This window comes from Hevea brasiliensis, chromosome 12 (genome assembly GCF_030052815.1).
Source record: "Hevea brasiliensis isolate MT/VB/25A 57/8 chromosome 12, ASM3005281v1, whole genome shotgun sequence".
In the NCBI taxonomy this organism is placed as follows: domain Eukaryota; kingdom Viridiplantae; phylum Streptophyta; class Magnoliopsida; order Malpighiales; family Euphorbiaceae; genus Hevea; species Hevea brasiliensis.
This window is the reverse complement of record NC_079504.1, coordinates 31,040,449-31,050,991: the sequence shown is the minus strand read 5'-3', so window position 1 is coordinate 31,050,991 and position 10,543 is coordinate 31,040,449.

Sequence of the window (10,543 nt, the reverse complement as noted above, 5' to 3'; positions counted from 1 at the left end):
ACCTTGATGGTTTAGGTTGGATGGAATTTATGCATAAGCAAGAAATAGTTTATCCAGCTTTAGTTTTGGAATTTATTTCCTTATTTTCTGCTACCCTGAAATTACATGACATAGATTACAAGCCAACTATGAAATTTAGATGTTTGGGGCAAAATAGAGAGCTATCATTAGACCAATTTCATAGCATTTTTGGGTTTGCAATTGATGGACTATTTAGGGTACCATATACAGGGGTAGAGGTAGCAAACAAAGGTATTTGGAATGCTGCTCAGTTTTGGAGGATTATCACAAACCAACCTCAGACTTTTTATGCTGGCAGATCCAAAACCTCTCAAATACTAGACCCTGTACTTAGATTTATCCATAGGCTTATTGCTAGCACTATCTTGGGCAGAGGGACTAGTTCTAGTGCTGTTGGGAAATCTGAATTGTTCATGCTATGGTGTGCTTTTCATAAAGTTAAAGTTTCTCCTGGTTACTTCTTTTGTGAGCATGTGTTACATATTGCCACCAAATCCATAGGTGACATTGTCATGGGTGGGCTCATAACTGTTATAGCCAAGCATTTTGGTTTTAATCCGGAACAGCATCCACTACTAGCACTTTCAGACACCCTATATTTTGATGCTACACACCTATCCAAAATCGATTCACTTTGCCACCTTCCGACCTCGCACAACCAAAGAATGTAAATTGAACCCACTGCACAACCAGAGGGACAATTTGTCCCACCAGTCCAACAGCATTCTATTGAACCCACACCCCCTCAGTCTGCACAGGACACCCCAGCAGCTTCTGCACAGCCCACACCTTCTGCAGCTGAACCCTCTTCATCCACAGCCCCTCCTGCCTTCAACACTAAAGCCTTATTCACCTATCTTGAAAGGCTTAGTGATGATATATACTTTGTGGATAGAAAGCTTGCATCTGGTCTTGATATCCTCAAGGATCGTCATGATCAACTATTTGATTTTGTCTTGGAAACCAGAGATAAGCAGAAAGAATTAAAGGAGATGATGAAGCAGCTCATGATTTTTCTGGGAATGCCACCTCCACCTCCATCACCTCCTCCAGAACCATCACTTCGACAGCAAACAGCTCCAACTAGTCCTTTAGCAGCATCTTTGGACAAGGGCAAAACAATAGAATTAGATTAGTTTCTGTTTTACTTTTGTTCAAACTTGTAGGAGTTTTTCTTTGTAGATATGTTGAAACAATTTCAGTTTGTTTTGAATTCTGTTTTTCTTGAAGTTCTATGGGATGGCTATTACATTAGTTTTTCACTGATTTTCATTGCCTTTACTGCCCTTTTGTGCATACTTGTCCATACTCTGTATATATTTGCATGCTTCTACTGGTGTTTGCACATTTTTCCTTGCTCATCATCATGCAGCAACTTTTGAATATACTGCACAGGCTGCGAATCCCCTTATGCAAATATTTTGCATAGCCTGTGCAGTCCTTTATGCTACATCATGCAGAACTACACAGGCTGTAACCCCCTTATGCAAATGTTCTGCATAGCCTGTGTAGTCCTTCTTGCCACTCATGTAGAACCACACAGCTTATGCACCCTCCTTATGCACCTGTTCTGGACAGCACTTTATTCTGCATAACCTGTGCAGCTTCTTATGCATCCCCATTATCTCTTGAATTCTCATCTGCTCTATATCAAGTAACTTTTTCTTTTTGCTCTTAAATTTCACAATTTCTGGTAACTACTCTTTACTTTGAGTTTTGATAATGCACTGCTTGAGACATTGAGGACAATGTCCAATTTTGAGTTTGGGGGTGCACATTTTGATTTTTGTTACATTTTTCACATTTTGAGTATAGGAATATCTCATCCCATTCCATTTACATATATTGTAAATATTTTACATATACATCCATACATACATACACATAACACATTTACACACACATTAGACATCACTTAGAAATTGTACACATTGCATACAAATAGACAAATAGATTTCCTCCATTTAGTTAATGCATTGTTCATTTTTAGGAATCATGCATCATGCATTAAAATCTTTTGCCAAATCCCTTGAGTATTGAAAAGCTGCCTATGAGAGTGATTTGACTTACCTTTAGTTGGGTTTGTGGATTGAAAGTTTCCTAAGAGGTGCAAGGTTTTGAAGTGTCTATCCCTTGCCTATATCTTCTTAGCCAAAAAACCACCCAACTAGTCCTTTAGAGAGTGGAATGTTTAGAGGGAGTTATTGGATATAAGGTAGTCAAATGATGTCTCACCAATCCTAGAATAAATTTTCTAAACCTTTCAAGGCGAAATACCAGCTTGTACTTGAAAAGAGAGATGATTAGGCATTCTTTGATTTAAACCTTCTCATTTTAAACCTTTGGCCCTTTTCCTAATTAAAATTGACCCTTCAAACCCCTTTGAGCCTTTTTATCCCTAATTTTTCTTGAAATCCTTATTGTTACCTAGCCAATGAACCAAACACTCCAACCCTTTTCATGAGAATAATTATTTATAACATTAGGTACATAAAAAAAAATTCAATAAAAGGGAGAAGAAATGCTTGTCATCTTGTAAAAGTGCTAGTATATGTGCTTTTCACTATTGTCATTCAAAATGAAAGAAATCCACCCAAAGTATTAAAAGAAATGAGTTTAGGGGTGGCAATTTTAAGGACAATCATCAAAAGAAAATGCAAGATACAAGTTTAAAGTATCAAAATGTCCCTCCATTTTTATGTGTTTTGTAAACTATGCTAGCACTTGACAATCCTCATTGTGTATTTCTCTCCCCCATATAAATATAAAAAAAATATATATAATAAAATAAGAAGTGTACCTTATGTTGTCAAGATTGAAAATATTCTCATGCTTTGAATCCTTTTTACCCATCTTTCTTCTTAGCCTCATTTTGAACCCCATGGCCCCATTGTATCCCTAAAAAGACCTTTGATCTCTTGATAGTATTTGCTACATTAGTGGAGATAGGAGTAGGGAATTTGCCTATGGGATTGGAAAATTATCCATTCATTCATTTAATTCCATCATTCTATATGGAGACACTTTGACTATTGATTGTCCTAGAATTCCTTTTGAGCATGACTCTCTCTTTTGATTGGTTGGTTTTGGAATTTTGAATGATAATTGACTTGATGGCTAAGCGGTGAAAGCTTGGATAAGCATTAGATTCTTTGCATTTTGAAGGATGGGTATATGGATTGCTGGTATGGCTAAAGGTGTGTTAAGTTACTTTAATAGGTAATTTTCATAGCTCTTTGGATAAGGCACCCCTAAAAATTTTGCATCACATTTTAAAGTTTGCTTGAGGATAAGCAAAAGCTTGAGTTTGGGGGTATTTGATGCATACATTTTGCATAATCATTTAGGTTTAATTTCATAGCCATTTTTAGTCACTTTTAGCTAATTTCATTAGTTATTTAGTTAGTTTTTCATAATTGTCAATTTTGAATTAATTTGTAATTTTTACTTTGTTTTGTAGGAAAAATAGTGTTTTTAAAGGACTAAAAAAGAAATTTTGCCATTGAGGAATGATCTCTACAGCCAAAGATGTCAAAAACAAGTTTCAAAGTTGAAATATGCATTGGCCAAATTGCGCATAACTTGCCGCATAAGTCATGCAGATCTACATAAGGAGAAGAATCACTGTTTCAATACCTGCCGAATTGTGCATAAGGAGGGTGCATGGCCTATGCAGATTCATGCCCCCTAATGCAATCTCACGGAATTGTGCATAACCTATGCGCCTGGTCATGCAGTTTCGCATAAGTGAGCCAGAACTAAAATCGCATAAGGGATTGCATGACTTATGCAGTCCACTTATGCAGTCCCACAAAGATTTCATTAATGAGCTGGCAGAAGATTCCCTCAGAAAATCTCTCCTCAAACACACCATTTTAGGGCTCCATGTCAGAAAATTATATAAATAGCCCCATTTCCCATTTTAGGAGACAAGAAGGAAAGGAAGAAGAGAAAAAGGAGCAGGGAGCAGCTGAAGAGTCACAATCATTTTCCACACCATTGCTAACCAGATTTGGAAATTTCTTTCTTTTCTTATATTTTTCCTACCTTTCTAGTGTTGGACTTCTTGTTCTTTAGCTTAGATTAAAGCTTTAATTCCATATTAAATCAGAATATCTTGTAAATATTATGGATAGTGAGTAGTTTTATTTTGATTCATTTGAGATATTTTGTGGATTTTGATTGGGTAATCCATATTTTGTGGTCTTAATGAGTTTTATTCATTTCTTGTGTGCTTAATGACATGCTTAGTGTAGGATCCCATTAAGTGATGTTCTTAATCCATGGTTGAGGCACCGAAAGGAGAAGGCCTTGTGATAGATAATCAAGAAATTGTACTTAATTAACTTAGATCTAGAAATAGACTAAGGATTAAGAGGATTCACAGATTAATTAAAGAACCTAATGGGTCTTAATTAACTCTAACTCCACGAAAGTAGGATTAGATTGATTAAGGCACTCTTTGTCTTACTCGAAAGGGTATTCAAAGGATTTAAGAATTAATCTCCTTAAAACCCGTAAGTTCCACAAGATTGGATAACCAATTTGAAATCCCAAAATAGCTCGAATATGAAATCCCGAACTCCGGAATCGCCTTTTTATCATTGTTAATTTCTAATCAAATTTAATTGCTTGCCATTTTAAATTTTGCCATATTTCAACTTGCTTATTTCAAATTGATGTAATTTTAGTTTAATTAATACATTGTTGGATGGATTATTAATTTTGCACATATAGATTTCATACTCCAATACCCATTAATTTATTGCTTTGATTTCAAAAATATTTCAATTTAGTCAACTTTTTATATCAAAAATTCAATCATTAACACAACTCCTCATGGCAACGATATCTTTTCTATAATACTTGTACGACCCGTGCACTTGCGGTTGGGCCACATCACTAAAATTTCAAAGTGGTTTAGCCATCAAAATGTAGGATTTTCCACAACAATCCAGCTGCCTTCACATTGGGCCAATAGCGAGTTACTGGGTTTCATTCTCTGTTGTGTTATAGCATTCAACAAACTCCATATAGACGACTCTGGTTTCCAAGTGAAATGTAGATACCATTTCAAAAATGAATCTGGAGACAGCAATGATCTATATAGTTATTTCAGCTGTTGGTATGGTTCAAGAAATTTGAGGAAGCATCATATGTTCATTGGGTATGATCCGTGTGTGGATGTTAAAAGGTGATGGGTTTGGTAGATACAATTAAGGTTTTAATTGAATTCTACCTTGAAGATATGAATGGACTTCCTATTCTCTGCTCTGATGTTTGGAATTGTTGGGTCTGTCTGCTATATGCCCAAGAAGAAAGCTTCTGTAGAAGTCTAGCCATAACTGTCATAGTCGAGTTTCTAAGGGCTTGTTTGGTTTAACTATTGAGCACAGCTAATAACTATTAGCTGATAGCTGGTAGCTGATGATAATTCATTTATATTAAGTGCTTGATAAAATTATATTTAACTGTTACTGTTGATATATAAAATAAATAATAAGGGTATATATTATATAATTTATTTTATTATTGAAATAACTATAAAATTATAAATTTATTATATTATATTATTTATTTTATTATTAAATTAAATATATAATTATTAAATTAATATATTATATCATTTATTATATTATTAAAATAAATGTAAAATTATTAATTTATTATATTATATCATTTATTTTATTATTGAAATAAGAAAATAATTAAATTCTTTTAAAAAATAATTAATAACTTTAAAAATATAGATAAAATAATAAAATAATTATTATTGATGATAAAGAAAAAATTTATACTTAATTTTAAGTTTTTAGATATAAATAAATAATTTATATTATTAATAAAAAGTATTTTAACAAAATTGAAATGCGCTAATTAAAATGTTAAAATTATAAATGAAAAATATAAAAATATTAATAATATTAATTTTCGAGTTAAATAAAAAAAGAATAATATGGTCAAAATAAAAAATAAAATCAAATAAGCTATCAGCTGATGAGAAACAACTCTAAAAATAAAGCTGATACAAACTGCAGCTAATGGGTAGTTGATGGGTAGCAGATATGCTACCCATCTATCAGATTTATTTTTTTAAACTTATCAAATATTCTACTTCACCTGTTTAAGTGTCTATCAACTATCAACTATACGAACCCTCTTGTTTTCGGCCGCGGCTATCACCCCGGTTAGCAATCATGTCTTGGATTATATCTGCCTCTAATTTATTTTTTCTTTTGGTTTTAGAGGGTTGTCCAGTTGAACATGTTTTTTTATTATTATTTTTATCCCTTTTATGCATCATTAAATTAATAATATTTATTTATTATATATATATATATATATAAATAAATGTGATTATATTTTAATAAGTTTTTTAAAATTTAAAAAGTGAAAAATTATTTCTCTTTTTGAAAAATAATAATTATTTTATTTAAAATAATTTAATTAGTAACTACGATCTTACAAATAAAATTCACCTAAAAAAATAATTTTAGGTGATTAAACTACTTGTTATTATTATTATTATTATTATTATTATTATTATTATAACGTTATTCAACAAGTATCCCGTGGGACTAGAATCGTGACGTGGATGTAGAACCGATAAACTGGTCCTTATCTCTTGAAAATCTAATTTGTTCTAATTTCTATGGCCCGCCAGCAGATTGCTTTTGAAAAATAGCGGGCAGCCACAAGTAAAGCGATGGTGGCGGTAGCAAATTAATAATTATTTTTTATAGGCATCTTTTATAATAATTTTATGTATCATAAATTTATGAATTATTTTATGATATTTTTGTAATATGATTTTTTTTTAATATGGGTTAATTATGAAAAACTTATTAATTTATCTAAATTCTCACATAAAAAATAAATATAATATTTTTAACAACATGAAAAATATTAATTATAAGTAACACTAAATAACATATAATAACTTAACAAAATAAAATAAATTAGTTCAAGCAAAAATAAAACACATATGAAAAACATTATTCAAACCTAATTAATTAATTAATTACTATGGATGTGAAGAGAAGGAACGTGGTCAATTTATTTTGAAACAAACTTTGATAATGACTAAGTTTTCTCATGGAAAAGTATTAAATATGACATTTACAAGCGATGGCTAGAAGTCCTCTACGCGTTTCCAAGCCGTGGAAACTTTGCTTGTTTTTTACTCACAGTTCAGAAAATTCCTCAATAGAAATTGTTATATTCCCATAATCAATAGGCAAAACCTGTGACCTTCCCATGCATTTTCATGAATTTGACTGCAACCCCTTAAGTGCCTATATATATACGAATCAATAACCAAGGAGGCATATGCTTCTGAGGCAAATTTATAAGAGAAACAAAAGAGTGTAAGGAGATCACAATTTTAACATTTAGCGATGGGTTGGTTTGGCAAGCGAAGTTCTGAAAAGAAACAAAACACTTATCAAACACCTGCCGGAGCAGCAAATCCTACCCATAAAACTTATGGTAGCGAAGATAAAAAAAGCAAAATTGGCAGCAAAGGTAACCACGGCAGTGCAGCAGTTATAGCATCTGCAGCCGCTGCCAGTGCTGCTGCTTCTAGCAGTGCTAGCGCTTGCAGCGGAGGTGGAGGATGTTGTTGAGTGATGTCATGCAACAATTCAATTTCTTCGTTATATATATATAAATGTATGTTAATTCCATTTCAGCTCTTTGAGAGATTGAGGATACCATATGTCATCTGTTTACTCGAATTTCAGAAAATAAGTGATTAAAAATAAAGAGGATTGTTTGTAAGAAATATTTAATGTTGTATGTTCTGTTTTTATGAGATTTGCTTAGCGTATATACTGGTTTCTTATTATCATTATTATAATGTAAATTATTATTATTATTTAAGAGCAAAGAAAAATAACACATGGATTTGTATTTTCTTTGCGTTGAATTTGTGTTTTGGATTGATTGGGTCTGAGATTTCAGATTGATGAATGAGATTTCAGATTGATGAATGATTGACCTCTTCAATCTCATTAAAGTATCTAATTATAACGAATTTTTGCAATTACAAATTTAAAAATTAAGATATTTTTCCTTTACTCGTAAATAATAATAATAATAATAATAATAACAACAACAAAAAATGAATCTCAATGATTAAACATTATTTATAATTTTCGTTTGAGAATAGTATTTTATCAGTTGCTCTTTCTGACTAAATCAGACTTCAATACTCAATGATCAAGTTTTCCAATGCTTAAAAGTTCTGTACACGTTTTCAAGCTGGAGATATTCTTGACTGGAACCAGTTCTGAAATCTCCTTATCACAAGTTGATATATTCTTCCAATCACCAATAGGCAAAAGCTGTGACCTTCATAAATTTGACTGTGACCCTTATATATATATATATATATATATATATTATGCTTCTAACAAAAACTTGTAAGAGAAACAATTTAAAGAGTGTGCGGAGATCTCAACTTTAATATCTAGTGATGGGTTGTTTTGGCAAGCGAAGCCCTGAAAAGAAACCAAATCCATATCAAAAACCTGCTGGAGGAGCTAATCCTAATCATAAAGTTCATTGAGAGGTTGAGGTACATTTATCATCTTTATTACTCGAATTTTAGAAAAAAAAAAATAATAAATAAGTGATAGGAAATAAAAACGATTGATTGACTAAATATGTAACTGTTTTTAGGATATTTTTTATTGATTACTTTATATACACTTGTTTTATAATAATAATAATAATAATAATAATAATAATAATAATAATAATAATAATAATAATAATAATTTGTACTTTTAGTCTTAAAGATAATCATTAGTTCTAATTGCTTGGTATTAAAGATTAGGGAAAATTACAAAAAAAAAAAAAAAAACTTTGTTTTTTTATTCATTTTTATTTTAAAATTGGTTATTCATTTTGTGACAAAATGATACCCTGAAATTCACACCGTTAGTAAAAGATGACTTTCTGTATTCTCTCCGTTAAGAGATATTGACGTGGAATAGAAAGGCGCTGACGTATAGCAGAAATATGCTAACGTGTTTGTTCGGAAGTTCGCCACATAGCTCCTCAGGTCCGTTGTTCCATTACATTTATCTAGCATAGGCAATTTGAATTTTGGTGGAAATTATTCAGCCAAGATTGACCCGAAAAAGGAGACTCATCTCCCAACCCAAAGTTTTTCTCCTCCATCTATTTCTGATACCTTTATACTGCTTTTACCAATCCCCAATTCACCTTTGGTCCTAGTGATTCATCATATTGTTCTTCTTGTTTGCTCACCGTGATCTGCTTATTTTGTCTTCCTAAATTGTTTGTCCACTGAGTGATCTTCTGTTTGGTTTCTTTAGTTCTACCCCCATGGCAGGTGTTCTTATGACTTTTCCTGCTCTTGGGATAGGTGTCCCTAATGGAGCACTGGTCCTCAAGATCAATTCTTTGAGGAAAGCGATTTGAATCTCCATCTTCTGGATGCGTTGGTGCATGTGCTTTGGTGTCGTGCCTTGAAACAGGTTTTGCTGATCTAGGATGATAGTGTTATGTGGTGAAATCGGGGCATCAGATGGAATCGTGGGTGTAGTCAGATTTTGAGTCATTATTGTCACAGGTGGGTCTCTTCCTAATGTGGGAGCGATGGAGATGATGCTTTTGCTAGGAGTCCTTAAATCTGTAGCCATTAAGATGACAAAAACCACAAACAATGAAAAATAATTAGGACTAATCAAAATGCACTAGTAGCATAGAAAACGTTAAAGGGAAGAGAAATGATTTCAAATGTAAGTTCTCAGTTAGTGATCTGAGTTTCCCATAGACAGTGCTACTGTTGCCACCGTGAGTTCCTGAATACTAGTCTTAATGCCACATAGACCTGCAATAAAAAAGAAAAAAGTGAGATGGTTATCTTCTATCAAGCCACTCAGAGAACTGGATGTAAAACGAGAACAAGAATTGTAATGAGATTTTGAAAATGAGAATATACGTACCTTCTTTCTCGTTACTTAGTTGGCATTTATAAGCTTATTAGGAAAATAACTGTTGCTTCGTTCATGGAAATATTAATGAAACTCAAAATAAAATATGGAAATATATAAAATTAAAATTAAAATATTAAAAACTACAAAATAAATATTAATGAAAATATAAAAAAGATAGAGAGATATACAATGAATATAATTAATATAGTTATATTTTTGGTGTCATAATTAATAATTATATAAAATTATTAATTTTTAAATTTAAAAAATTCATTAATTGTCCAATCAATATAGATGACAATAGAGAAAAAAAAACTCAAAATTTTCTAAAAAAATTAATAATAATAACAATAATAAATTTTAAATGAAAATTAAAATATGAAACAACATAAAATAAAATATTTATAAAATGTAGAAAAATGGAGAGATATACGATGAATATAATTAATATAGTTATATTTTCAATGTCATAATTAATAATTATATAAAATATTAATTTTTATATTTAAAAATATATTTATTAATTCAATCAAAATATATAACATAAAGAAAAA